This window comes from Denticeps clupeoides, unplaced genomic scaffold (genome assembly GCF_900700375.1).
Source record: "Denticeps clupeoides unplaced genomic scaffold, fDenClu1.1, whole genome shotgun sequence".
NCBI lineage: Eukaryota > Metazoa > Chordata > Actinopteri > Clupeiformes > Denticipitidae > Denticeps > Denticeps clupeoides.
The window spans coordinates 23,011-50,628 of NW_021629701.1; the positions used below are offsets into that span (position 1 = coordinate 23,011).

Below are 27,618 nucleotides of genomic sequence, written 5' to 3' on the forward strand. Positions count from 1 at the left end.
ACGCAAACCATTGATCTTTGTACGATGCTTTTGGTTGTCTCCTGTCACTGTATGTTCTGTGAAGCATTACTAGTTTCCTCAAAATAGTCATGGTAAAGATGTTGCATTTAATATATCTCACAGAAGGTAGCTTGTCTGAAAGGTCTGTGCTACTAGTGTAAATGTCCAGTCTGTTTTACAAATGTGGGTTCAAATCCCACAACTGCCTATGTGATTAAAAATGCAGTAAAGGTCATGAACTAGTTTTTGTTTGTTTAATATGAACAATGCATGCATTCTGTAAAGTTCATGCCCTGTCATGTCACACACACTTTTGTATCTGGCCATGCATTGCTGCTGTTGCCCTGCCCATGGATTCTTTCAGGCATCCAGCACTAGATCGATTCCTCACCAGTGCCATGCTTTCTGTGGGTAAAACTGTGACAATTGCTCGGACGAATTAGTTAATGCTTCTAATCATCATGTAGTTACATCACCACTCACTTCCACAGCCCATCTCAATCTGATCTGTATTCAACCAAAAGCAATAACCACTTTTGGGTCTAAATGCCCTTGGTATTCCACAACATGGAAAACTTCCTAGTTTGTTCCTTGGTTGTATAGTGGTGAGCATAGCTGCCTTCCAGTTAGTTGACCCAGGTTGGACTCCCAACCAATGCAGTCCTTTTTTTTGTCCTGCTTTTGTGTTGTGCAACTTTTTAAGCCAAATTTTGGCTAAGGTCATGTCTTCATCTCAAGTGTTCAATAACAAATCAGAATCGGAAATGAGCTAACGAATGGTAGTGTGGCCGAGCGGTCTAAGGCGCTGGATTAAGGCTCCAGTCTCTTCGGAGGCGTGGGTTCAAATCCCACCGCTGCCATTATGTTTTAAAGTACAGGGAACTAATTGTAGTGTTTAGTTTTAGGTGTTCATCAAGCAGCCATGCAAACAAAATACACCTATGACACACCTAATGGTGAACATCTAGCAGTCAATAATATTCATCCTCTGTCTTTTTACAAATCTCACCTCTGCCTATATGATTAAACCAGCAGTGAAAGTTAAGGACTTTTTTTTTTTGTTTAAAATGCACAATGCATGCATTCTGTAAAGTTCATGCTCTGTCATGTCACACACACTTTTTTATCTGGCCATGCATTGCTGCTGTTGCCCTGACCATGGATTCTTTCAGGAATCCAGCATTAGATTGATTGCTCACCCGGGCCATGCTCTCTGTGGGAAAATCTGTGACAATTGCCCAGAGGAATTAAATAATGCTTCTTAACATCATGTAGTTACACCACCACTCACTTCCACAGCCCATCTCAATCTGATCTGTATTCAACCAAAAGCAAATACAACTTTTGGGTCTAAATGCACTTTGGTATTCCACAACATGGAAAACTTCCTAGTTTGTGCCTTGGTTGAAGATTCACACCCCTCAACCACCCCACTCCAGAAACACAGACCACCATCACTCCTCAAACCCCCCCATCCTCCTCTGTCACCCACCCCTTCCCAGAGACAATGAACCCTGTCACACCTCTCTCCCCCCCACCCTCCTCCCTCACCCTCCCCTGCCCAGAGTCAACGACTCCAATCACAACCCCCCCCACCCCCCCTGAAACTCAGAATACACGTTGAAGATGTGCGTTGGCTGTTCCAGAAACAGAAGACCAGGAAAGCCGCAGGTCCAGACAGTGTCTCCCCCTCTTGTCTCAAAGCCTGTGCTGAACAGCTGGCTCCCATCTTCCCCCACATCTTCAACAGATCCCTGGAGCTGTGTGAAGTTCCCACCTGCTTCAAACGCTCCACCATTATTCCGGTCCCCAAGAAACCCACCATCACTGTTCCAAATGACTACAGACCTGTCGTCTTGACGTCTGTGGTCATGAAATCCTTTGAACGCCTGGTTTTAGCCCATCTAAAGGACATCACAGAACACCAACTGGACCCCCTGCAGTTTGCCTACCGGGCAAACAGGTCGGTGGATGATGTAGTGAATATGGGGCTGCATTACATCCTGCAACATCTCGACCGCCCGGGAACCTATGCCAGGATTCTGTTTGTGGACTTCAGCTCGGCATTCAACACCATTGTGCCTGAACTCCTCACCTCCAAACTCTCCCAGCTCAGCGTGTCACCTGGTACCTGCAAGTGGATCACCAGCTTCCTGACAGACAGGAAGCAGCAAGTGAGGCTGAGGGAGATCACTTCTGGAACACGGTCCCTCAGTACTGGTGCCCCTCACGGATGTGTCCTCTCCCCACTTCTCTTCTCCCTGTACACCAACGACTGCCCTCCAGGAACTCAACTGTGAAACTCCTGAAGTTTGCAGACGACACCACTGTCATTGGGCTCATGCAGGATGGTGATGAGTCTGCATACCGACAGGAAGTTGAGCGTCTGGTACTCTGGTGCAGTCAACACAACCTGGTGCTGAACACGCTTAAGACTGTGGAGATGACGGTGGACTTCAGGAGACATCCCTCAACATTGCTCCCCCTCACTATATCAGACAGGCTGGTGTCTATTGTGGAGACCTTCACATTCCTAGGCACCACCATTTCCCAGGACCTGAAGTGGGAGACCAACATCTCCTCCATCCTCAAAAAGACCCAGCAGAGGATGTACTTCCTGAGGCAACTGGGGAAGTACAGTCTTCCACAGGAGCTGCTGATCCAGTTCTACACTGCGGTCATTGAGTCTGTCCTGTGCTCCTCCATCACTGTCTGGTATGGAGCAGCCACTAAACCGGACAGGATCAGACTGCAGCGGACTGTACGGTCAGCAGAAAGGATCACCGGTGCCCCCTTGCCCTCCATCCAGGACCTGTACCTCTCAAGATCCAGGAAAAGGGCAGGGAAAATCATCTCAGACCCCTCACACCCTGGTCACAGGCTCTTTGACCTGCTGCTCGCTGGCAGACGTTATAGAAGCCTGCAGACCAGGACCAGCCGACACAAGAACAGTTTCTTCCCCCTCGCCATCTCCCTCCTAAACGGCTGATACTGTAAATCTCATCCATCATTACACACTGCACTTTATGTTCACTTGTATATAAGATTTCGTTTGTTTTTTGCCTATTTATTCATAAATAGTAGATATAGTTATAGTTATTTATAAATCACAAACAATCCACAATTTGGACAATAACACAACACCCTTGCACATTGTTGTTGTTTGTTGTTGTTGTTGTTTTTTATCTTTTTTTCCTACATTGTACTTGAGAGACACCATCTACCGGAATCAATTTCCTTGTATGTGCTTGCACTTACTTGGCCAATAAATACGATTCTGTTTCTGATTCTGAATAGTGTTGAGCATAGCTGCCTTCCAAGCAAGATACCCAGGTTCGACTCCCAGCCAACGCAGTCCTCTTTTTTTAAGCCAAATTTTGGATAAGGTCATGTCTTCATCTCAAGTGTTCTTTAACACATCAGGATCTAAAATGAGCCGAGTGGGCTAAGGCGCTGGATTTAGGCTCCAGTCTCTTCGGAGGCGTGGGTTCAAATCCCACCGCTGCCATTATGTTTTAAAGTACAGGGAACTAATTGTAGTGCTTAGTTTTAGGTGTTCATCAAGCAGCCATTAAAACACAATACACCCACGACACACCTGATGGTGAACATCTAGCAGTCAATAACATTCATCCTGTCCTTTCACCCACGCACTCTTTCACCTGGCCATAAATTGTTCTCAAAATCCTGAGTATAGCTTCTAACTACACATCAAACATTAGTTTGACTCCTTATCAGTGCCATGCTCCCTTTAAGAAAAACTACGACATCCTGCAAGCTGTGTGCATTGGTGGTATAGTGGTGAGCATAGCTGCTTCCCAAGCAGTTGACCCGGGTTCGATTCCCGGCCAATGCAATGGACCTTTTACAACAGCACGCAAATCATTGATCTTTGTACGATGCTTTTGGTTGTCTCCTGTCACTGTATGTTTTGTGAAGCATTACTAGTTTCCCCAAAATAGTCATGGTAAAGATGTTGCATTTAATAAATCTCACAGAAGGTAGCTTGTCTGAAAGGTCTGTGCTACTAGTGTAAATGTCCAGTCTGTTGTACAAATGTGGGTTCAAATCCCACAACTGCCTATGTGATTAAAAATGCAGTAAAGGTCATGAATTAGTTTTTGTTTGTTTAAAATGAACAATGCATGCATTCTGTAAAGTTCATGCCCTGTCATGTCACACACACTTTTGTATCTGGCCATGCATTGCTGCTGTGCCCTGCCATGGATTCTTTCAGGCATCCAGCACTAGATCGATTCCTCACCAGTGCCATGCTGTCTGTGGGTAAAACTGTGACAATTGCTCAGAAGAATTAGTTAATGCTTCTAAACATTATGTAGTTACATCACCAATCACTTCCACAGCCCATCTCAATCTGATCTGTATTCAACCAAAAGCAATAACCACTTTTGGGTCTAAATGCCCTTGGTATTCCACAACATGGAAAACTTCTTAGTTTGTGCCTTGGTTGTATAGTGGTGAACATAACTGCCTTCCAATTAGTTTACCCGGGTTCGACTCCCAGCCAACGCAGTCCTTTTTTTTGTCCTGCTTTTGTGTTGTGAAATTTTAAGCCACATTTTGGCTAAGGTCATGTTTTCATCTCAATTGTTCTATAACACATCAGGATCTAAAATAAGCTAACGAATGGTAGTGTGGCCGAGCGGTCTAAGGCGCTGGATTTAAGCTCCAGTCTCTTTGGAGGCGTGGGTTCAAATCCCACCGCTGCCATTATGATGAAAACTACAAGGAACTAATTGTAGTGCTTAGTTTTAGGTGTTCATCAAGCAGCCATGAAAACACAATACACCCAGGACACAAGTGATGGTGAACATCTAGCAGTCAACAACATTCATCCTCTTTCATTTTACAAATCTCACCTCTGCCTTTATGATTAAACCAGCAGTGAAAGTTACGAATTTGTTTTTGTTTGTTTAAAATGCACAATGCATGCATTCTGTAAAGTTCATGCTCTGTCATGTCACACACACACTTTTTTCATTTGGCCATGCATTGCTGCTGTTGCCCTGACCATGGATTCTTTCAGGCATCCAGCACTAGACTGATTCCTCACCAGTGCCATGCTGTCTGTGGGAAAAACTGTGACAATTGCTCAGAAGAATTAGTTAATTTTTCTAAACATCATGTAGTTACAGTACCACTCACTTCCACAGCCCATCTCAATCTGATCTCTATTCAACCAAAAGAAATAACCACTTTTGGGTCTAAATGCCCTTGGTATTCCACAACATGGAAAACTTCCTAGTTTGTGCCTTTGTTGTATAGTGGTGAGCATAGCTGCCTTCAGGTTAGTTGACCCGGGTTGGACTCCCAGCCAACGCAGTCCTCTTTTTTCATCCTGCTTTTGTGTTGTGCAACTTTTTAAGCCAAATTTTGGCTAAGGTCATGTTTTCATCTCAATTGTTCTATAACACATCAGGATCTAAAATAAGCTAACGAGTGGTAGTGTGGTCGAGCGGTCTAAGGCGCTGGATTTAAGCTCCAGTCTCCTTGGAGGCGTGGGTTCAAATCCCACCGCTGCCATTATGATGAAAACTACAAGGAACTAATTGTAGTGTTTTGTTTTAGGTGTTCATCAAGCAGCCATGAAAACACAATACACCCAGGACACAAGTGATGGTGAACACCTAGCAGTCAACAACATTCATCCTCTTTCATTTTACAAATCTCACCTCTGCCTTTATGATTAAACCAGCAGTGAAAGTTACGAATTTGTTTTTGTTTGTTTAAAATGCACAATGCATGCATTCTGTAAAGTTCATGCTCTGTCATGTCACACACACACTTTTTTCATTTGGCCATGCATTGCTGCTGTTGCCCTGACCATGGATTCTTTCAGGCATCCAGCACTAGACTGATTCCTCACCAGTGCCATGCTGTCTGTGGGAAAAACTGTGACAATTGCTCAGAAGAATTAGTTAATTTTTCTAAACATCATGTAGTTACAGTACCACTCACTTCCACAGCCCATCTCAATCTGATCTCTATTCAACCAAAAGAAATAACCACTTTTGGGTCTAAATGCCCTTGGTATTCCACAACATGGAAAACTTCCTAGTTTGTGCCTTTGTTGTATAGTGGTGAGCATAGCTGCCTTCAGGTTAGTTGACCCGGGTTGGACTCCCAGCCAACGCAGTCCTCTTTTTTCATCCTGCTTTTGTGTTGTGCAACTTTTTAAGCCAAATTTTGGCTAAGGTCATGTTTTCATCTCAATTGTTCTATAACACATCAGGATCTAAAATAAGCTAACGAGTGGTAGTGTGGTCGAGCGGTCTAAGGCGCTGGATTTAAGCTCCAGTCTCCTTGGAGGCGTGGGTTCAAATCCCACCGCTGCCATTATGATGAAAACTACAAGGAACTAATTGTAGTGCTTAGTTTTAGGTGTTCATCAAGCAGCCATGAAAACACAATACACCCAGGACACAAGTGATGGTGAACACCTAGCAGTCAACAACATTCATCCTCTTTCATTTTACAAATCTCACCTCTGCCTTTATGATTAAACCAGCAGTGAAAGTTACGAATTTGTTTTTGTTTGTTTAAAATGCACAATGCATGCATTCTGTAAAGTTCATGCTCTGTCATGTCACACACACACTTTTTTCATTTGGCCATGCATTGCTGCTGTTGCCCTGACCATGGATTCTTTCAGGCATCCAGCACTAGATTGATTCCTCACCAGTGCCATGCTGTCTGTGGGAAAAACTGTGACAATTGCTCAGAAGAATTAGTTAATTTTTCTAAACATCATGTAGTTACAGTACCACTCACTTCCACAGCCCATCTCAATCTGATCTCTATTCAACCAAAAGAAATAACCACTTTTGGGTCTAAATGCCCTTGGTATTCCACAACATGGAAAACTTCCTAGTTTGTGCCTTTGTTGTATAGTGGTGAGCATAGCTGCCTTCAGGTTAGTTGACCCGGGTTGGACTCCCAGCCAACGCAGTCCTCTTTTTTCATCCTGCTTTTGTGTTGTGCAACTTTTTAAGCCAAATTTTGGCTAAGGTCATGTTTTCATCTCAAGTGTTCTATAACACATCAGGATCTAAAATAACCTAATGAGTGGTAGTGTGGCCGAGCGGTCTAAGGCGCTGGATTTAGGCTCCAGTCTCTTCGGAGGCGTGGGTTCAAATCCCACCGCTGCCATTATATTTTAAAGTACAGGGAACTAATTGTAGTGCTTAGTTTTAGGTGTTCATCAAGCAGCCATTAAAACACAATACACCCACGACACACCTGATGGTGAACATCTAGCAGTCAATAACATTCATCCTCTGTCCTTTTACCCACGCACTCTTTCACCTGGCCATAAATTGTTCTCAAAATCCTGAGTATAGCTTCTAACTACACATCAAACATTAGTTTGACTCCTTATCAGTGCCATGCTCCCTTTAAGAAAATCTACGACAACCTGCAAGCTGTGTGCATTGGTGGTATAGTGGTGAGCATAGCTGCTTCCCAAGCAGTTGACCCGGGTTCGATTCCCGGCCAATGCAATGGACCTTTTACAACAACACGCAAACCATTGATCTTTGAACGATGCTTTTGGTTGTCTCCTGTCACTGTATGTTCTGTGAAGCATTACTAGTTTCCTCAAAATAGTCATGGTAAAGATGTTGCATTTAATATATCTCACAGAAGGTAGCTTGTCTGAAAGGTCTGTGCTACTAGTGTAAATGTCCAGTCTGTTTTACAAATGTGGGTTCAAATCCCACAACTGCCTATGTGATTAAAAATGCAGTAAAGGTCATGAACTAGTTTTTGTTTGTTTAAAATGAACAATGCATGCATTCTGTAAAGTTCATGCCCTGTCATGTCACACACACTTTTGTATCTGGCCATGCATTGCTGCTGTTGCCCTGCCCATGGATTCTTTCAGGCATCCAGCACTAGATCGATTCCTCACCAGTGCCATGGTTTCTGTGGGTAAAACTGTGACAATTGCTCGGACGAATTAGTTAATGCTTCTAATCATCATGTAGTTACATCACCACTCACTTCCACAGCCCATCTCAATCTGATCTGTATTCAACCAAAAGCAATAACCACTTTTGGGTCTAAATGCCCTTGGTATTCCACAACATGGAAAACTTCCTAGTTTGTGCCTTGGTTGTATAGTGGTGAGCATAGCTGCCTTCCAATTAGTTGACCCAGGTTGGACTCCCAACCAATGCAGTCCTTTTTTTTGTCCTGCTTTTGTGTTGTGCAACTTTTTAAGCCAAATTTTGGCTAAGGTCATGTTTTCATCTCAAGTGTTCTATAACACATCAGGATCTAAATTAACCTAATGAGTGGTAGTGTGGCCGAGCGGTCTAAGGCGCTGGATTTAGGCTCCAGTCTCTTCGGAGGCGTGGGTTCAAATCCCACCGCTGCCATTATGATGAAAACTACAAGGAACTAATTGTAGTGTTTTGTTTTAGGTGTTCATCAAGCAGCCATGCAAACACAATACACCCACGACACACCTGATGGTGAACATCTAGCAGTCAATAACATTCATCCTCTGTCCTTTTACCCACGCACTCTTTCACCTGGCCATAAATTGTTCTCAAAATCCTGAGTATAGCTTCTAACTACACATCAAACATTAGTTTGACTCCTTATCAGTGCCATGCTCCCTTTAAGAAAATCTACGACAACCTGCAAGCTGTGTGCATTGGTGGTATAGTGGTGAGCATAGCTGCTTCCCAAGCAGTTGACCCGGGTTCGATTCCCGGCCAATGCAATGGACCTTTTACAACAACACGCAAACCATTGATCTTTGTACGATGCTTTTGGTTGTCTCCTGTCACTGTATGTTCTGTGAAGCATTACTAGTTTCCTCAAAATAGTCATGGTAAAGATGTTGCATTTAATAAATCTCACAGAAGGTAGCTTGTCTGAAAGGTCTGTGCTACTAGTGTAAATGTCCAGTCTGTTGTACAAATGTGGGTTCAAATCCCACAACTGCCTATGTGATTAAAAATGCAGTAAAGGTCATGAATTAGTTTTTGTTTGTTTAAAATGAACAATGCATGCATTCGGTAAAGTTCATACCCTGTCATGTCGCACACACTTTTGTATCTGGCCATGCATTGCTGCTGGATGCATGGATTCTTTCAGGCATCCAGCACTAGATCGATTCCTCACCAGTGCCATGCTGTCTGTGGGTAAAACTGTGACAATTGCTCAGAAGAATTAGTTAATGCTTCTAAACATTATGTAGTTACATCATCCAATCACTTCCACAGCCCATCTCAATCTGATCTGTATTCAACCATCAGAATCGGAAATGAGCTAACGAATGGTAGTGTGGCCGAGCGGTCTAAGGCGCTGGATTAAGGCTCCAGTCTCTTCGGAGGCGTGGGTTCAAATCCCACCGCTGCCATTATGTTTTAAAGTACAGGGAACTAATTGTAGTGTTTAGTTTTAGGTGTTCATCAAGCAGCCATGCAAACAAAATACACCTATGACACACCTAATGGTGAACATCTAGCAGTCAATAATATTCATCCTCTGTCTTTTTACAAATCTCACCTCTGCCTATATGATTAAACCAGCAGTGAAAGTTAAGGACTTTTTTTTTTGTTTAAAATGCACAATGCATGCATTCTGTAAAGTTCATGCTCTGTCATGTCACACACACTTTTTTATCTGGCCATGCATTGCTGCTGTTGCCCTGACCATGGATTCTTTCAGGAATCCAGCATTAGATTGATTGCTCACCCGGGCCATGCTCTCTGTGGGAAAATCTGTGACAATTGCCCAGAGGAATTAAATAATGCTTCTTAACATCATGTAGTTACACCACCACTCACTTCCACAGCCCATCTCAATCTGATCTGTATTCAACCAAAAGCAAATACAACTTTTTGGTCTAAATGCACTTTGGTATTCCACAACATGGAAAACTTCCTAGTTTGTGCCTTGGTTGAAGATTCACACCCCTCAACCACCCCACTCCAGAAACACAGACCACCATCACTCCTCACCCCCCCCATCCTCCTCCGTCACCCACCCCTTCCCAGAGACAATGAACCCTGTCACACCTCTCTCCCCCCCACCCTCCTCCCTCACCCTCCCCTGCCCAGAGTCAACGACTCCAATCACAACCCCCCCACCCCCCCTGAAACTCAGAATACACGTTGAAGATGTGCGTTGGCTGTTCCAGAAACAGAAGACCAGGAAAGCCGCAGGTCCAGACAGTGTCTCCCCCTCCTGTCTCAAAGCCTGTGCTGAACAGCTGGCTCCCATCTTCCCCCACATCTTCAACAGATCCCTGGAGCTGTGTGAAGTTCCCACCTGCTTCAAACGCTCCACCATTATTCCGGTCCCCAAGAAACCCACCATCACTGTTCCAAATGACTACAGACCTGTCGTCTTGACGTCTGTGGTCATGAAATCCTTTGAACGCCTGGTTTTAGCCCATCTAAAGGACATCACAGAACACCAACTGGACCCCCTGCAGTTTGCCTACCGGGCAAACAGGTCGGTGGATGATGTAGTGAATATGGGGCTGCATTACATCCTGCAACATCTCGACCGCCCGGGAACCTATGCCAGGATTCTGTTTGTGGACTTCAGCTCGGCATTCAACACCATTGTGCCTGAACTCCTCACCTCCAAACTCTCCCAGCTCAGCGTGTCACCTGGTACCTGCAAGTGGATCACCAGCTTCCTGACAGACAGGAAGCAGCAAGTGAGGCTGAGGGAGATCACTTCTGGAACACGGTCCCTCAGTACTGGTGCCCCTCACAGATGTGTCCTCTCCCCACTTCTCTTCTCCCTGTACACCAACGACTGCCCTCCAGGAACTCAACTGTGAAACTCCTGAAGTTTGCAGACGACACCACTGTCATTGGGCTCATCCAGGATGGTGATGAGTCTGCATACCGACAGGAAGTTGAGCGTCTGGTACTCTGGTGCAGTCAACACAACCTGGTGCTGAACACGCTTAAGACTGTGGAGATGACGGTGGACTTCAGGAGACATCCCTCAACATTGCTCCCCCTCACTATATCAGACAGGCTGGTGTCTATTGTGGAGACCTTCACATTCCTAGGCACCACCATTTCCCAGGACCTGAAGTGGGAGACCAACATCTCCTCCATCCTCAAAAAGACCCAGCAGAGGATGTACTTCCTGAGGTAACTGGGGAAGTACAGTCTTCCACAGGAGCTGCTGATCCAGTTCTACACTGCGGTCATTGAGTCTGTCCTGTGCTCCTCCATCACTGTCTGGTATGGAGCAGCCACTAAACCGGACAGGATCAGACTGCAGCGGACTGTACGGTCAGCAGAAAGGATCACCGGTGCCCCCTTGCCCTCCATCCAGGACCTGTACCTCTCAAGATCCAGGAAAAGGGCAGGGAAAATCATCTCAGACCCCTCACACCCTGGTCACAGGCTCTTTGACCTGCTGCTCGCTGGCAGACGTTATAGAAGCCTGCAGACCAGGACCAGCCGACACAAGAACAGTTTCTTCCCCCTCGCCATCTCCCTGCTAAACAGCTGATACTGTAAATCTCATCCATCATTACACACTGCACTTTATGTTCACTTGTATATAAGATTTCGTTTGTTTTTTGCCTATTTATTCATAAATAGTAGATATAGTTATAGTTATTTATAAATCACAAACAATCCACAACTTGGACAATAACACAACACCCTTACACATTGTTGTTGTTGTTGTTTGTTGTTGTTGTTGTTTTTTATCTTTTTTTCCTACATTGTACTTGAGAGACACCATCTACCGGAATCAATTTCCTTGTATGTGCTTGCACTTACTTGGCCAATAAATACGATTCTGTTTCTGATTCTGAATAGTGTTGAGCATAGCTGCCTTCCAAGCAAGATACCCAGGTTCGACTCCCAGCCAATGCAGTCCTCTTTTTTTAAGCCAAATTTTGGATGAGGTCATGTCTTCATCTCAAGTGTTCTTTAACACATCAGGATCTAAAATGAGCCGAGTGGGCTAAGGCGCTGGATTTAGGCTCCAGTCTCTTCGGAGGCGTCGGTTCAAATCCCACCGCTGCCATTATGTTTTAAAGTACAGGGAACTAATTGTAGTGCTTAGTTTTAGGTGTTCATCAAGCAGCCATTAAAACACAATACACCCACGACACACCTGATGGTGAACATCTAGCAGTCAATAACATTCATCCTGTCCTTTTACCCACGCACTCTTTCACCTGGCCATAAATTGTTCTCAAAATCCTGAGTATAGCTTCTAACTACACATCAAACATTAGTTTGACCCCTTATCAGTGCCATGCTCCCTTTAAGAAAAACTACGACATCCTGCAAGCTGTGTGCATTGGTGGTATAGTGGTGAGCATAGCTGCTTCCCAAGCAGTTGACCCGGGTTCGATTCCCGGCCAATGCAATGGACCTTTTACAACAACACGCAAACTATTGATCTTTGTACGATGCTTTTGGTTGTCCCCTGTCACTGTATGTTCTGTGAAGCATTACTAGTTTCCCCAAAATAGTCATGGTAAAGATGTTGCATTTAATAAATCTCACAGAAGGTAGCTTGTCTGAAAGGTCTGTGCTACTAGTGTAAATGTCCAGTCTGTTGTACAAATGTGGGTTCAAATCCCACAACTGCCTATGTGATTAAAAATGCAGTAAAGGTCATGAATTAGTTTTTGTTTGTTTAAAATGAACAATGCATGCATTCGGTAAAGTTCATACCCTGTCATGTCGCACACACTTTTGTATCTGGCCATGCATTGCTGCTGGATGCATGGATTCTTTCAGGCATCCAGCACTAGATCGATTCCTCACCAGTGCCATGCTGTCTGTGGGTAAAACTGTGACAATTGCTCAGAAGAATTAGTTAATGCTTCTAAACATTATGTAGTTACATCACCAATCACTTCCACAGCCCATCTCAATCTGATCTGTATTCAACCAAAAGCAATAACCACTTTTGGGTCTAAATGCCCTTGGTATTCCACAACATGGAAAACTTCTTAGTTTGTGCCTTGGTTGTATAGTGGTGAACATAACTGCCTTCCAATTAGTTTACCCGGGTTCGACTCCCAGCCAACGCAGTCCTTTTTTTTGTCCTGCTTTTGTGTTGTGAAATTTTAAGCCACATTTTGGCTAAGGTCATGTTTTCATCTCAATTGTTCTATAACACATCAGGATCTAAAATAAGCTAACGAATGGTAGTGTGGCCGAGCGGTCTAAGGCGCTGGATTTAAGCTCCAGTCTCTTTGGAGGCGTGGGTTCAAATCCCACCGCTGCCATTATGATGAAAACTACAAGGAACTAATTGTAGTGCTTAGTTTTAGGTGTTCATCAAGCAGCCATGAAAACACAATACACCCAGGACACAAGTGATGGTGAACATCTAGCAGTCAACAACATTCATCCTCTTTCATTTTACAAATCTCACCTCTGCCTTTATGATTAAACCAGCAGTGAAAGTTACGAATTTGTTTTTGTTTGTTTAAAATGCACAATGCATGCATTCTGTAAAGTTCATGCTCTGTCATGTCACACACACACTTTTTTCATTTGGCCATGCATTGCTGCTGTTGCCCTGACCATGGATTCTTTCAGGCATCCAGCACTAGACTGATTCCTCACCAGTGCCATGCTGTCTGTGGGAAAAACTGTGACAATTGCTCAGAAGAATTAGTTAATTTTTCTAAACATCATGTAGTTACAGTACCACTCACTTCCACAGCCCATCTCAATCTGATCTCTATTCAACCAAAAGAAATAACCACTTTTGGGTCTAAATGCCCTTGGTATTCCACAACATGGAAAACTTCCTAGTTTGTGCCTTTGTTGTATAGTGGTGAGCATAGCTGCCTTCAGGTTAGTTGACCCGGGTTGGACTCCCAGCCAACGCAGTCCTCTTTTTTCATCCTGCTTTTGTGTTGTGCAACTTTTTAAGCCAAATTTTGGCTAAGGTCATGTTTTCATCTCAATTGTTCTATAACACATCAGGATCTAAAATAAGCTAACGAGTGGTAGTGTGGTCGAGCGGTCTAAGGCGCTGGATTTAAGCTCCAGTCTCTTTGGAGGCGTGGGTTCAAATCCCACCGCTGCCATTATGATGAAAACTACAAGGAACTAATTGTAGTGCTTAGTTTTAGGTGTTCATCAAGCAGCCATGAAAACACAATACACCCAGGACACAAGTGATGGTGAACACCTAGCAGTCAACAACATTCATCCTCTTTCATTTTACAAATCTCACCTCTGCCTTTATGATTAAACCAGCAGTGAAAGTTACGAATTTGTTTTTGTTTGTTTAAAATGCACAATGCATGCATTCTGTAAAGTTCATGCTCTGTCATGTCACACACACACTTTTTTCATTTGGCCATGCATTGCTGCTGTTGCCCTGACCATGGATTCTTTCAGGCATCCAGCACTAGATTGATTCCTCACCAGTGCCATGCTGTCTGTGGGAAAAACTGTGACAATTGCTCAGAAGAATTAGTTAATTTTTCTAAACATCATGTAGTTACAGTACCACTCACTTCCACAGCCCATCTCAATCTGATCTCTATTCAACCAAAAGAAATAACCACTTTTGGGTCTAAATGCCCTTGGTATTCCACAACATGGAAAACTTCCTAGTTTGTGCCTTTGTTGTATAGTGGTGAGCATAGCTGCCTTCAGGTTAGTTGACCCGGGTTGGACTCCCAGCCAACGCAGTCCTCTTTTTTCATCCTGCTTTTGTGTTGTGCAACTTTTTAAGCCAAATTTTGGCTAAGGTCATGTTTTCATCTCAAGTGTTCTATAACACATCAGGATCTAAAATAACCTAATGAGTGGTAGTGTGGCCGAGCGGTCTAAGGCGCTGGATTTAGGCTCCAGTCTCTTCGGAGGCGTGGGTTCAAATCCCACCGCTGCCATTATATTTTAAAGTACAGGGAACTAATTGTAGTGCTTAGTTTTAGGTGTTCATCAAGCAGCCATTAAAACACAATACACCCACGACACACCTGATGGTGAACATCTAGCAGTCAATAACATTCATCCTCTGTCCTTTTACCCACGCACTCTTTCACCTGGCCATAAATTGTTCTCAAAATCCTGAGTATAGCTTCTAACTACACATCAAACATTAGTTTGACTCCTTATCAGTGCCATGCTCCCTTTAAGAAAATCTACGACAACCTGCAAGCTGTGTGCATTGGTGGTATAGTGGTGAGCATAGCTGCTTCCCAAGCAGTTGACCCGGGTTCGATTCCCGGCCAATGCAATGGACCTTTTACAACAACACGCAAACCATTGATCTTTGAACGATGCTTTTGGTTGTCTCCTGTCACTGTATGTTCTGTGAAGCATTACTAGTTTCCTCAAAATAGTCATGGTAAAGATGTTGCATTTAATATATCTCACAGAAGGTAGCTTGTCTGAAAGGTCTGTGCTACTAGTGTAAATGTCCAGTCTGTTTTACAAATGTGGGTTCAAATCCCACAACTGCCTATGTGATTAAAAATGCAGTAAAGGTCATGAACTAGTTTTTGTTTGTTTAAAATGAACAATGCATGCATTCTGTAAAGTTCATGCCCTGTCATGTCACACACACTTTTGTATCTGGCCATGCATTGCTGCTGTTGCCCTGCCCATGGATTCTTTCAGGCATCCAGCACTAGATCGATTCCTCACCAGTGCCATGGTTTCTGTGGGTAAAACTGTGACAATTGCTCGGACGAATTAGTTAATGCTTCTAATCATCATGTAGTTACATCACCACTCACTTCCACAGCCCATCTCAATCTGATCTGTATTCAACCAAAAGCAATAACCACTTTTGGGTCTAAATGCCCTTGGTATTCCACAACATGGAAAACTTCCTAGTTTGTGCCTTGGTTGTATAGTGGTGAGCATAGCTGCCTTCCAATTAGTTGACCCAGGTTGGACTCCCAACCAATGCAGTCCTTTTTTTTGTCCTGCTTTTGTGTTGTGCAACTTTTTAAGCCAAATTTTGGCTAAGGTCATGTTTTCATCTCAAGTGTTCTATAACACATCAGGATCTAAATTAACCTAATGAGTGGTAGTGTGGCCGAGCGGTCTAAGGCGCTGGATTTAGGCTCCAGTCTCTTCGGAGGCGTGGGTTCAAATCCCACCGCTGCCATTATATTTTAAAGTACAGGGAACTAATTTTAGTGCTTAGTTTTAGGTGTTCATCAAGCAGCCATTAAAACACAATACACCCACGACACACCTGATGGTGAACATCTGGCAGTCAATAACATTCATCCTGTCCTTTTACCCACGCACTCTTTCACCTGGCCATAAATTGTTCTCAAAATCCTGAGTATAGCTTCTAACTACACATCAAACATTAGTTTGACCCCTTATCAGTGCCATGCTCCCTTTAAGAAAAACTACGACATCCTGCGAGCTGTGTGCATTGGTGGTATAGTGGTGAGCATGGCTGCTTCCCAAGCAGTTGACCCGGGTTCGATTCCCGGCCAATGCAATGGACCTTTTACAACAACACGCAAACTATTGATCTTTGTACGATGCTTTTGGTTGTCCCCTGTCACTGTATGTTCTGTGAAGCATTACTAGTTTCCCCAAAATAGTCATGGTAAAGATGTTGCATTTAATAAATCTCACAGAAGGTAGCTTGTCTGAAAGGTCTGTGCTACTAGTGTAAATGTCCAGTCTGTTGTACATCACCAATCACTTCCACAGCCCATCTCAATCTGATCTGTATTCAACCAAAAGCAATAACCACTTTTGGGTCTAAATGCCCTTGGTATTCCACAACATGGAAAACTTCTTAGTTTGTGCCTTGGTTGTATAGTGGTGAACATAACTGCCTTCCAATTAGTTTACCCGGGTTCGACTCCCAGCCAACGCAGTCCTTTTTTTTGTCCTGCTTTTGTGTTGTGAAATTTTAAGCCACATTTTGGCTAAGGTCATGTTTTCATCTCAATTGTTCTATAACACATCAGGATCTAAAATAAGCTAACGAATGGTAGTGTGGCCGAGCGGTCTAAGGCGCTGGATTTAAGCGCCAGTCTCTTTGGAGGCGTGGGTTCAAATCCCACCGCTGCCATTATGATGAAAACTACAAGGAACTAATTGTAGTGCTTAGTTTTAGGTGTTCATCAAGCAGCCATGAAAACACAATACACCCAGGACACAAGTGATGGTGAACATCTAGCAGTCAACAACATTCATCCTCTTTCATTTTACAAATCTCACCTCTGCCTTTATGATTAAACCAGCAGTGAAAGTTACGAATTTGTTTTTGTTTGTTTAAAATGCACAATGCATGCATTCTGTAAAGTTCATGCTCTGTCATGTCACACACACACTTTTTTCCTTTGGCCATGCATTGCTGCTGTTGCCCTGACCATGGATTCTTTCAGGCATCCAGCACTAGACTGATTCCTCACCAGTGCCATGCTGTCTGTGGGAAAAACTGTGACAATTGCTCAGAAGAAATAGTTAATTTTTCTAAACATCATGTAGTTACAGTACCACTCACTTCCAAAGCCCATCTCAATCTGATCTCTATTCAACCAAAAGAAATAACCACTTTTGGGTCTAAATGCCCTTGGTATTCCACAACATGGAAAACTTCCTAGTTTGTGCCTTTGTTGTATAGTGGTGAGCATAGCTGCCTTCAGGTTAGTTGACCCGGGTTGGACTCCCAGCCAACGCAGTCCTCTTTTTTCATCCTGCTTTTGTGTTGTGCAACTTTTTAAGCCAAATTTTGGCTAAGGTCATGTTTTCATCTCAAGTGTTCTATAACACATCAGGATCTAAATTAACCTAATGAGTGGTAGTGTGGCCGAGCGGTCTAAGGCGCTGGATTTAGGCTCCAGTCTCTTCGGAGGCGTGGGTTCAAATCCCACCGCTGCCATTATGATGAAAACTACAAGGAACTAATTGTAGTGTTTTGTTTTAGGTGTTCATCAAGCAGCCATGCAAACACAATACACCCACGACACACCTGATGGTGAACATCTAGCAGTCAATAACATTCATCCTCTGTCCTTTTACCCACGCACTCTTTCACCTGGCCATAAATTGTTCTCAAAATCCTGAGTATAGCTTCTAACTACACATCAAACATTAGTTTGACTCCTTATCAGTGCCATGCTCCCTTTAAGAAAATCTACGACAACCTGCAAGCTGTGTGCATTGGTGGTATAGTGGTGAGCATAGCTGCTTCCCAAGCAGTTGACCCGGGTTCGATTCCCGGCCAATGCAATGGACCTTTTACAACAACACGCAAACCATTGATCTTTGTACGATGCTTTTGGTTGTCTCCTGTCACTGTATGTTCTGTGAAGCATTACTAGTTTCCTCAAAATAGTCATGGTAAAGATGTTGCATTTAATATATCTCACAGAAGGTAGCTTGTCTGAAAGGTCTGTGCTACTAGTGTAAATGTCCAGTCTGTTTTACAAATGTGGGTTCAAATCCCACAACTGCCTATGTGATTAAAAATGCAGTAAAGGTCATGAACTAGTTTTTGTTTGTTTAATATGAACAATGCATGCATTCTGTAAAGTTCATGCCCTGTCATGTCACACACACTTTTGTATCTGGCCATGCATTGCTGCTGTTGCCCTGCCCATGGATTCTTTCAGGCATCCAGCACTAGATCGATTCCTCACCAGTGCCATGCTTTCTGTGGGTAAAACTGTGACAATTGCTCGGACGAATTAGTTAATGCTTCTAATCATCATGTAGTTACATCACCACTCACTTCCACAGCCCATCTCAATCTGATCTGTATTCAACCAAAAGCAATAACCACTTTTGGGTCTAAATGCCCTTGGTATTCCACAACATGGAAAACTTCCTAGTTTGTTCCTTGGTTGTATAGTGGTGAGCATAGCTGCCTTCCAGTTAGTTGACCCAGGTTGGACTCCCAACCAATGCAGTCCTTTTTTTTGTCCTGCTTTTGTGTTGTGCAACTTTTTAAGCCAAATTTTGGCTAAGGTCATGTCTTCATCTCAAGTGTTCAATAACAAATCAGAATCGGAAATGAGCTAACGAATGGTAGTGTGGCCGAGCGGTCTAAGGCGCTGGATTAAGGCTCCAGTCTCTTCGGAGGCGTGGGTTCAAATCCCACCGCTGCCATTATGTTTTAAAGTACAGGGAACTAATTGTAGTGTTTAGTTTTAGGTGTTCATCAAGCAGCCATGCAAACAAAATACACCTATGACACACCTAATGGTGAACATCTAGCAGTCAATAATATTCATCCTCTGTCTTTTTACAAATCTCACCTCTGCCTATATGATTAAACCAGCAGTGAAAGTTAAGGACTTTTTTTTTTTGTTTAAAATGCACAATGCATGCATTCTGTAAAGTTCATGCTCTGTCATGTCACACACACTTTTTTATCTGGCCATGCATTGCTGCTGTTGCCCTGACCATGGATTCTTTCAGGAATCCAGCATTAGATTGATTGCTCACCCGGGCCATGCTCTCTGTGGGAAAATCTGTGACAATTGCCCAGAGGAATTAAATAATGCTTCTTAACATCATGTAGTTACACCACCACTCACTTCCACAGCCCATCTCAATCTGATCTGTATTCAACCAAAAGCAAATACAACTTTTGGGTCTAAATGCACTTTGGTATTCCACAACATGGAAAACTTCCTAGTTTGTGCCTTGGTTGAAGATTCACACCCCTCAACCACCCCACTCCAGAAACACAGACCACCATCACTCCTCAAACCCCCCCATCCTCCTCTGTCACCCACCCCTTCCCAGAGACAATGAACCCTGTCACACCTCTCTCCCCCCCACCCTCCTCCCTCACCCTCCCCTGCCCAGAGTCAACGACTCCAATCACAACCCCCCCACCCCCCCTGAAACTCAGAATACACGTTGAAGATGTGCGTTGGCTGTTCCAGAAACAGAAGACCAGGAAAGCCGCAGGTCCAGACAGTGTCTCCCCCTCTTGTCTCAAAGCCTGTGCTGAACAGCTGGCTCCCATCTTCCCCCACATCTTCAACAGATCCCTGGAGCTGTGTGAAGTTCCCACCTGCTTCAAACGCTCCACCATTATTCCGGTCCCCAAGAAACCCACCATCACTGTTCCAAATGACTACAGACCTGTCGTCTTGACGTCTGTGGTCATGAAATCCTTTGAACGCCTGGTTTTAGCCCATCTAAAGGACATCACAGAACACCAACTGGACCCCCTGCAGTTTGCCTACCGGGCAAACAGGTCGGTGGATGATGTAGTGAATATGGGGCTGCATTACATCCTGCAACATCTCGACCGCCCGGGAACCTATGCCAGGATTCTGTTTGTGGACTTCAGCTCGGCATTCAACACCATTGTGCCTGAACTCCTCACCTCCAAACTCTCCCAGCTCAGCGTGTCACCTGGTACCTGCAAGTGGATCACCAGCTTCCTGACAGACAGGAAGCAGCAAGTGAGGCTGAGGGAGATCACTTCTGGAACACGGTCCCTCAGTACTGGTGCCCCTCACGGATGTGTCCTCTCCCCACTTCTCTTCTCCCTGTACACCAACGACTGCCCTCCAGGAACTCAACTGTGAAACTCCTGAAGTTTGCAGACGACACCACTGTCATTGGGCTCATGCAGGATGGTGATGAGTCTGCATACCGACAGGAAGTTGAGCGTCTGGTACTCTGGTGCAGTCAACACAACCTGGTGCTGAACACGCTTAAGACTGTGGAGATGACGGTGGACTTCAGGAGACATCCCTCAACATTGCTCCCCCTCACTATATCAGACAGGCTGGTGTCTATTGTGGAGACCTTCACATTCCTAGGCACCACCATTTCCCAGGACCTGAAGTGGGAGACCAACATCTCCTCCATCCTCAAAAAGACCCAGCAGAGGATGTACTTCCTGAGGCAACTGGGGAAGTACAGTCTTCCACAGGAGCTGCTGATCCAGTTCTACACTGCGGTCATTGAGTCTGTCCTGTGCTCCTCCATCACTGTCTGGTATGGAGCAGCCACTAAACCGGACAGGATCAGACTGCAGCGGACTGTACGGTCAGCAGAAAGGATCACCGGTGCCCCCTTGCCCTCCATCCAGGACCTGTACCTCTCAAGATCCAGGAAAAGGGCAGGGAAAATCATCTCAGACCCCTCACACCCTGGTCACAGGCTCTTTGACCTGCTGCTCGCTGGCAGACGTTATAGAAGCCTGCAGACCAGGACCAGCCGACACAAGAACAGTTTCTTCCCCCTCGCCATCTCCCTCCTAAACGGCTGATACTGTAAATCTCATCCATCATTACACACTGCACTTTATGTTCACTTGTATATAAGATTTCGTTTGTTTTTTGCCTATTTATTCATAAATAGTAGATATAGTTATAGTTATTTATAAATCACAAACAATCCACAATTTGGACAATAACACAACACCCTTGCACATTGTTGTTGTTTGTTGTTGTTGTTGTTTTTTATCTTTTTTTCCTACATTGTACTTGAGAGACACCATCTACCGGAATCAATTTCCTTGTATGTGCTTGCACTTACTTGGCCAATAAATACGATTCTGTTTCTGATTCTGAATAGTGTTGAGCATAGCTGCCTTCCAAGCAAGATACCCAGGTTCGACTCCCAGCCAACGCAGTCCTCTTTTTTTAAGCCAAATTTTGGATAAGGTCATGTCTTCATCTCAAGTGTTCTTTAACACATCAGGATCTAAAATGAGCCGAGTGGGCTAAGGCGCTGGATTTAGGCTCCAGTCTCTTCGGAGGCGTGGGTTCAAATCCCACCGCTGCCATTATGTTTTAAAGTACAGGGAACTAATTGTAGTGCTTAGTTTTAGGTGTTCATCAAGCAGCCATTAAAACACAATACACCCACGACACACCTGATGGTGAACATCTAGCAGTCAATAACATTCATCCTGTCCTTTCACCCACGCACTCTTTCACCTGGCCATAAATTGTTCTCAAAATCCTGAGTATAGCTTCTAACTACACATCAAACATTAGTTTGACTCCTTATCAGTGCCATGCTCCCTTTAAGAAAAACTACGACATCCTGCAAGCTGTGTGCATTGGTGGTATAGTGGTGAGCATAGCTGCTTCCCAAGCAGTTGACCCGGGTTCGATTCCCGGCCAATGCAATGGACCTTTTACAACAGCACGCAAATCATTGATCTTTGTACGATGCTTTTGGTTGTCTCCTGTCACTGTATGTTTTGTGAAGCATTACTAGTTTCCCCAAAATAGTCATGGTAAAGATGTTGCATTTAATAAATCTCACAGAAGGTAGCTTGTCTGAAAGGTCTGTGCTACTAGTGTAAATGTCCAGTCTGTTGTACAAATGTGGGTTCAAATCCCACAACTGCCTATGTGATTAAAAATGCAGTAAAGGTCATGAATTAGTTTTTGTTTGTTTAAAATGAACAATGCATGCATTCTGTAAAGTTCATGCCCTGTCATGTCACACACACTTTTGTATCTGGCCATGCATTGCTGCTGTTGCCCTGCCCATGGATTCTTTCAGGCATCCAGCACTAGATCGATTCCTCACCAGTGCCATGCTGTCTGTGGGTAAAACTGTGACAATTGCTCAGAAGAATTAGTTAATGCTTCTAAACATTATGTAGTTACATCACCAATCACTTCCACAGCCCATCTCAATCTGATCTGTATTCAACCAAAAGCAATAACCACTTTTGGGTCTAAATGCCCTTGGTATTCCACAACATGGAAAACTTCTTAGTTTGTGCCTTGGTTGTATAGTGGTGAACATAACTGCCTTCCAATTAGTTTACCCGGGTTCGACTCCCAGCCAACGCAGTCCTTTTTTTTGTCCTGCTTTTGTGTTGTGAAATTTTAAGCCACATTTTGGCTAAGGTCATGTTTTCATCTCAATTGTTCTATAACACATCAGGATCTAAAATAAGCTAACGAATGGTAGTGTGGCCGAGCGGTCTAAGGCGCTGGATTTAAGCTCCAGTCTCTTTGGAGGCGTGGGTTCAAATCCCACCGCTGCCATTATGATGAAAACTACAAGGAACTAATTGTAGTGCTTAGTTTTAGGTGTTCATCAAGCAGCCATGAAAACACAATACACCCAGGACACAAGTGATGGTGAACATCTAGCAGTCAACAACATTCATCCTCTTTCATTTTACAAATCTCACCTCTGCCTTTATGATTAAACCAGCAGTGAAAGTTACGAATTTGTTTTTGTTTGTTTAAAATGCACAATGCATGCATTCTGTAAAGTTCATGCTCTGTCATGTCACACACACACTTTTTTCATTTGGCCATGCATTGCTGCTGTTGCCCTGACCATGGATTCTTTCAGGCATCCAGCACTAGACTGATTCCTCACCAGTGCCATGCTGTCTGTGGGAAAAACTGTGACAATTGCTCAGAAGAATTAGTTAATTTTTCTAAACATCATGTAGTTACAGTACCACTCACTTCCACAGCCCATCTCAATCTGATCTCTATTCAACCAAAAGAAATAACCACTTTTGGGTCTAAATGCCCTTGGTATTCCACAACATGGAAAACTTCCTAGTTTGTGCCTTTGTTGTATAGTGGTGAGCATAGCTGCCTTCAGGTTAGTTGACCCGGGTTGGACTCCCAGCCAACGCAGTCCTCTTTTTTCATCCTGCTTTTGTGTTGTGCAACTTTTTAAGCCAAATTTTGGCTAAGGTCATGTTTTCATCTCAATTGTTCTATAACACATCAGGATCTAAAATAAGCTAACGAGTGGTAGTGTGGTCGAGCGGTCTAAGGCGCTGGATTTAAGCTCCAGTCTCCTTGGAGGCGTGGGTTCAAATCCCACCGCTGCCATTATGATGAAAACTACAAGGAACTAATTGTAGTGCTTAGTTTTAGGTGTTCATCAAGCAGCCATGAAAACACAATACACCCAGGACACAAGTGATGGTGAACACCTAGCAGTCAACAACATTCATCCTCTTTCATTTTACAAATCTCACCTCTGCCTTTATGATTAAACCAGCAGTGAAAGTTACGAATTTGTTTTTGTTTGTTTAAAATGCACAATGCATGCATTCTGTAAAGTTCATGCTCTGTCATGTCACACACACACTTTTTTCATTTGGCCATGCATTGCTGCTGTTGCCCTGACCATGGATTCTTTCAGGCATCCAGCACTAGACTGATTCCTCACCAGTGCCATGCTGTCTGTGGGAAAAACTGTGACAATTGCTCAGAAGAATTAGTTAATTTTTCTAAACATCATGTAGTTACAGTACCACTCACTTCCACAGCCCATCTCAATCTGATCTCTATTCAACCAAAAGAAATAACCACTTTTGGGTCTAAATGCCCTTGGTATTCCACAACATGGAAAACTTCCTAGTTTGTGCCTTTGTTGTATAGTGGTGAGCATAGCTGCCTTCAGGTTAGTTGACCCGGGTTGGACTCCCAGCCAACGCAGTCCTCTTTTTTCATCCTGCTTTTGTGTTGTGCAACTTTTTAAGCCAAATTTTGGCTAAGGTCATGTTTTCATCTCAATTGTTCTATAACACATCAGGATCTAAAATAAGCTAACGAGTGGTAGTGTGGTCGAGCGGTCTAAGGCGCTGGATTTAAGCTCCAGTCTCTTTGGAGGCGTGGGTTCAAATCCCACCGCTGCCATTATGATGAAAACTACAAGGAACTAATTGTAGTGCTTAGTTTTAGGTGTTCATCAAGCAGCCATGAAAACACAATACACCCAGGACACAAGTGATGGTGAACACCTAGCAGTCAACAACATTCATCCTCTTTCATTTTACAAATCTCACCTCTGCCTTTATGATTAAACCAGCAGTGAAAGTTACGAATTTGTTTTTGTTTGTTTAAAATGCACAATGCATGCATTCTGTAAAGTTCATGCTCTGTCATGTCACACACACACTTTTTTCATTTGGCCATGCATTGCTGCTGTTGCCCTGACCATGGATTCTTTCAGGCATCCAGCACTAGATTGATTCCTCACCAGTGCCATGCTGTCTGTGGGAAAAACTGTGACAATTGCTCAGAAGAATTAGTTAATTTTTCTAAACATCATGTAGTTACAGTACCACTCACTTCCACAGCCCATCTCAATCTGATCTCTATTCAACCAAAAGAAATAACCACTTTTGGGTCTAAATGCCCTTGGTATTCCACAACATGGAAAACTTCCTAGTTTGTGCCTTTGTTGTATAGTGGTGAGCATAGCTGCCTTCAGGTTAGTTGACCCGGGTTGGACTCCCAGCCAACGCAGTCCTCTTTTTTCATCCTGCTTTTGTGTTGTGCAACTTTTTAAGCCAAATTTTGGCTAAGGTCATGTTTTCATCTCAAGTGTTCTATAACACATCAGGATCTAAAATAACCTAATGAGTGGTAGTGTGGCCGAGCGGTCTAAGGCGCTGGATTTAAGCTCCAGTCTCCTTGGAGGCGTGGGTTCAAATCCCACCGCTGCCATTATGATGAAAACTACAAGGAACTAATTGTAGTGCTTAGTTTTAGGTGTTCATCAAGCAGCCATGAAAACACAATACACCCAGGACACAAGTGATGGTGAACACCTAGCAGTCAACAACATTCATCCTCTTTCATTTTACAAATCTCACCTCTGCCTTTATGATTAAACCAGCAGTGAAAGTTACGAATTTGTTTTTGTTTGTTTAAAATGCACAATGCATGCATTCTGTAAAGTTCATGCTCTGTCATGTCACACACACACTTTTTTCATTTGGCCATGCATTGCTGCTGTTGCCCTGACCATGGATTCTTTCAGGCATCCAGCACTAGATTGATTCCTCACCAGTGCCATGCTGTCTGTGGGAAAAACTGTGACAATTGCTCAGAAGAATTAGTTAATTTTTCTAAACATCATGTAGTTACAGTACCACTCACTTCCACAGCCCATCTCAATCTGATCTCTATTCAACCAAAAGAAATAACCACTTTTGGGTCTAAATGCCCTTGGTATTCCACAACATGGAAAACTTCCTAGTTTGTGCCTTTGTTGTATAGTGGTGAGCATAGCTGCCTTCAGGTTAGTTGACCCGGGTTGGACTCCCAGCCAACGCAGTCCTCTTTTTTCATCCTGCTTTTGTGTTGTGCAACTTTTTAAGCCAAATTTTGGCTAAGGTCATGTTTTCATCTCAAGTGTTCTATAACACATCAGGATCTAAAATAACCTAATGAGTGGTAGTGTGGCCGAGCGGTCTAAGGCGCTGGATTTAGGCTCCAGTCTCTTCGGAGGCGTGGGTTCAAATCCCACCGCTGCCATTATATTTTAAAGTACAGGGAACTAATTGTAGTGCTTAGTTTTAGGTGTTCATCAAGCAGCCATTAAAACACAATACACCCACGACACACCTGATGGTGAACATCTAGCAGTCAATAACATTCATCCTCTGTCCTTTTACCCACGCACTCTTTCACCTGGCCATAAATTGTTCTCAAAATCCTGAGTATAGCTTCTAACTACACATCAAACATTAGTTTGACTCCTTATCAGTGCCATGCTCCCTTTAAGAAAATCTACGACAACCTGCAAGCTGTGTGCATTGGTGGTATAGTGGTGAGCATAGCTGCTTCCCAAGCAGTTGACCCGGGTTCGATTCCCGGCCAATGCAATGGACCTTTTACAACAACACGCAAACCATTGATCTTTGAACGATGCTTTTGGTTGTCTCCTGTCACTGTATGTTCTGTGAAGCATTACTAGTTTCCTCAAAATAGTCATGGTAAAGATGTTGCATTTAATATATCTCACAGAAGGTAGCTTGTCTGAAAGGTCTGTGCTACTAGTGTAAATGTCCAGTCTGTTTTACAAATGTGGGTTCAAATCCCACAACTGCCTATGTGATTAAAAATGCAGTAAAGGTCATGAACTAGTTTTTGTTTGTTTAAAATGAACAATGCATGCATTCTGTAAAGTTCATGCCCTGTCATGTCACACACACTTTTGTATCTGGCCATGCATTGCTGCTGTTGCCCTGCCCATGGATTCTTTCAGGCATCCAGCACTAGATCGATTCCTCACCAGTGCCATGGTTTCTGTGGGTAAAACTGTGACAATTGCTCGGACGAATTAGTTAATTTTTCTAAACATCATGTAGTTACAGTACCACTCACTTCCACAGCCCATCTCAATCTGATCTCTATTCAACCAAAAGAAATAACCACTTTTGGGTCTAAATGCCCTTGGTATTCCACAACATGGAAAACTTCCTAGTTTGTGCCTTTGTTGTATAGTGGTGAGCATAGCTGCCTTCAGGTTAGTTGACCCGGGTTGGACTCCCAGCCAACGCAGTCCTCTTTTTTCATCATGCTTTTGTGTTGTGCAACTTTTTAAACCAAATTTTGGCTAAGGTCATGTTTTCATCTCAAGTGTTCTATAACACATCAGGATCTAAAATAACCTAATGCGTGGTAGTGTGGCCGAGCGGTCTAAGGCGCTGGATTTAGGCTCCAGTCTCTTCGGAGGCGTGGGTTCAAATCCCACCGCTGCCATTATATTTTAAAGTACAGGGAACTAATTTTAGTGCTTAGTTTTAGGTGTTCATCAAGCAGCCATTAAAACACAATACACCCACGACACACCTGATGGTGAACATCTGGCAGTCAATAACATTCATCCTGTCCTTTTACCCACGCACTCTTTCACCTGGCCATAAATTGTTCTC

The 27,618-nt window shown here is 43.7% G+C and overlaps 29 non-coding genes across 29 annotated transcripts; all 29 read left to right on the forward strand.

Annotated features, from left to right (window-relative positions):
* Window positions 1-778: 778 nt before the first annotated feature.
* Window positions 779-860, forward strand: trnal-aag (transfer RNA leucine (anticodon AAG)). The gene has a single exon. It is a non-coding gene; the product is annotated as a tRNA-Leu (tRNA).
* A 2,924-nt stretch (window positions 861-3,784) lies between these two features.
* On the forward strand, window positions 3,785-3,856 carry trnag-ccc (transfer RNA glycine (anticodon CCC)). The gene has a single exon. It is a non-coding gene; the product is annotated as a tRNA-Gly (tRNA).
* Window positions 3,857-4,649: 793 nt separating this feature from the next.
* On the forward strand, window positions 4,650-4,731 carry trnal-uaa (transfer RNA leucine (anticodon UAA)). Its single transcript has one exon. It is a non-coding gene; the product is annotated as a tRNA-Leu (tRNA).
* A 731-nt stretch (window positions 4,732-5,462) lies between these two features.
* Window positions 5,463-5,544, forward strand: trnal-uaa (transfer RNA leucine (anticodon UAA)). The gene has a single exon. It is a non-coding gene; the product is annotated as a tRNA-Leu (tRNA).
* Window positions 5,545-6,275: 731 nt separating this feature from the next.
* trnal-uaa (transfer RNA leucine (anticodon UAA)) lies at window positions 6,276-6,357 on the forward strand. Its single transcript has one exon. It is a non-coding gene; the product is annotated as a tRNA-Leu (tRNA).
* Window positions 6,358-7,088: 731 nt separating this feature from the next.
* On the forward strand, window positions 7,089-7,170 carry trnal-uag (transfer RNA leucine (anticodon UAG)). Its single transcript has one exon. It is a non-coding gene; the product is annotated as a tRNA-Leu (tRNA).
* Window positions 7,171-7,448: 278 nt separating this feature from the next.
* Window positions 7,449-7,520, forward strand: trnag-ccc (transfer RNA glycine (anticodon CCC)). Its single transcript has one exon. It is a non-coding gene; the product is annotated as a tRNA-Gly (tRNA).
* A 797-nt stretch (window positions 7,521-8,317) lies between these two features.
* On the forward strand, window positions 8,318-8,399 carry trnal-uag (transfer RNA leucine (anticodon UAG)). The gene has a single exon. It is a non-coding gene; the product is annotated as a tRNA-Leu (tRNA).
* Window positions 8,400-8,677: 278 nt separating this feature from the next.
* trnag-ccc (transfer RNA glycine (anticodon CCC)) lies at window positions 8,678-8,749 on the forward strand. The gene has a single exon. It is a non-coding gene; the product is annotated as a tRNA-Gly (tRNA).
* A 560-nt stretch (window positions 8,750-9,309) lies between these two features.
* On the forward strand, window positions 9,310-9,391 carry trnal-aag (transfer RNA leucine (anticodon AAG)). Its single transcript has one exon. It is a non-coding gene; the product is annotated as a tRNA-Leu (tRNA).
* Window positions 9,392-12,318: 2,927 nt separating this feature from the next.
* Window positions 12,319-12,390, forward strand: trnag-ccc (transfer RNA glycine (anticodon CCC)). The gene has a single exon. It is a non-coding gene; the product is annotated as a tRNA-Gly (tRNA).
* Window positions 12,391-13,179: 789 nt separating this feature from the next.
* Window positions 13,180-13,261, forward strand: trnal-uaa (transfer RNA leucine (anticodon UAA)). The gene has a single exon. It is a non-coding gene; the product is annotated as a tRNA-Leu (tRNA).
* A 731-nt stretch (window positions 13,262-13,992) lies between these two features.
* trnal-uaa (transfer RNA leucine (anticodon UAA)) lies at window positions 13,993-14,074 on the forward strand. Its single transcript has one exon. It is a non-coding gene; the product is annotated as a tRNA-Leu (tRNA).
* Window positions 14,075-14,805: 731 nt separating this feature from the next.
* trnal-uag (transfer RNA leucine (anticodon UAG)) lies at window positions 14,806-14,887 on the forward strand. The gene has a single exon. It is a non-coding gene; the product is annotated as a tRNA-Leu (tRNA).
* A 278-nt stretch (window positions 14,888-15,165) lies between these two features.
* On the forward strand, window positions 15,166-15,237 carry trnag-ccc (transfer RNA glycine (anticodon CCC)). The gene has a single exon. It is a non-coding gene; the product is annotated as a tRNA-Gly (tRNA).
* Window positions 15,238-16,034: 797 nt separating this feature from the next.
* trnal-uag (transfer RNA leucine (anticodon UAG)) lies at window positions 16,035-16,116 on the forward strand. Its single transcript has one exon. It is a non-coding gene; the product is annotated as a tRNA-Leu (tRNA).
* A 276-nt stretch (window positions 16,117-16,392) lies between these two features.
* Window positions 16,393-16,464, forward strand: trnag-ccc (transfer RNA glycine (anticodon CCC)). The gene has a single exon. It is a non-coding gene; the product is annotated as a tRNA-Gly (tRNA).
* Window positions 16,465-16,967: 503 nt separating this feature from the next.
* On the forward strand, window positions 16,968-17,049 carry trnal-uaa (transfer RNA leucine (anticodon UAA)). Its single transcript has one exon. It is a non-coding gene; the product is annotated as a tRNA-Leu (tRNA).
* A 731-nt stretch (window positions 17,050-17,780) lies between these two features.
* Window positions 17,781-17,862, forward strand: trnal-uag (transfer RNA leucine (anticodon UAG)). The gene has a single exon. It is a non-coding gene; the product is annotated as a tRNA-Leu (tRNA).
* Window positions 17,863-18,140: 278 nt separating this feature from the next.
* Window positions 18,141-18,212, forward strand: trnag-ccc (transfer RNA glycine (anticodon CCC)). Its single transcript has one exon. It is a non-coding gene; the product is annotated as a tRNA-Gly (tRNA).
* A 797-nt stretch (window positions 18,213-19,009) lies between these two features.
* Window positions 19,010-19,091, forward strand: trnal-aag (transfer RNA leucine (anticodon AAG)). Its single transcript has one exon. It is a non-coding gene; the product is annotated as a tRNA-Leu (tRNA).
* A 2,923-nt stretch (window positions 19,092-22,014) lies between these two features.
* On the forward strand, window positions 22,015-22,086 carry trnag-ccc (transfer RNA glycine (anticodon CCC)). Its single transcript has one exon. It is a non-coding gene; the product is annotated as a tRNA-Gly (tRNA).
* Window positions 22,087-22,881: 795 nt separating this feature from the next.
* trnal-uaa (transfer RNA leucine (anticodon UAA)) lies at window positions 22,882-22,963 on the forward strand. The gene has a single exon. It is a non-coding gene; the product is annotated as a tRNA-Leu (tRNA).
* A 731-nt stretch (window positions 22,964-23,694) lies between these two features.
* trnal-uaa (transfer RNA leucine (anticodon UAA)) lies at window positions 23,695-23,776 on the forward strand. The gene has a single exon. It is a non-coding gene; the product is annotated as a tRNA-Leu (tRNA).
* A 731-nt stretch (window positions 23,777-24,507) lies between these two features.
* Window positions 24,508-24,589, forward strand: trnal-uaa (transfer RNA leucine (anticodon UAA)). Its single transcript has one exon. It is a non-coding gene; the product is annotated as a tRNA-Leu (tRNA).
* Window positions 24,590-25,320: 731 nt separating this feature from the next.
* trnal-uaa (transfer RNA leucine (anticodon UAA)) lies at window positions 25,321-25,402 on the forward strand. The gene has a single exon. It is a non-coding gene; the product is annotated as a tRNA-Leu (tRNA).
* Window positions 25,403-26,133: 731 nt separating this feature from the next.
* Window positions 26,134-26,215, forward strand: trnal-uag (transfer RNA leucine (anticodon UAG)). Its single transcript has one exon. It is a non-coding gene; the product is annotated as a tRNA-Leu (tRNA).
* Window positions 26,216-26,493: 278 nt separating this feature from the next.
* On the forward strand, window positions 26,494-26,565 carry trnag-ccc (transfer RNA glycine (anticodon CCC)). Its single transcript has one exon. It is a non-coding gene; the product is annotated as a tRNA-Gly (tRNA).
* A 798-nt stretch (window positions 26,566-27,363) lies between these two features.
* trnal-uag (transfer RNA leucine (anticodon UAG)) lies at window positions 27,364-27,445 on the forward strand. The gene has a single exon. It is a non-coding gene; the product is annotated as a tRNA-Leu (tRNA).
* Window positions 27,446-27,618: the final 173 nt, after the last annotated feature.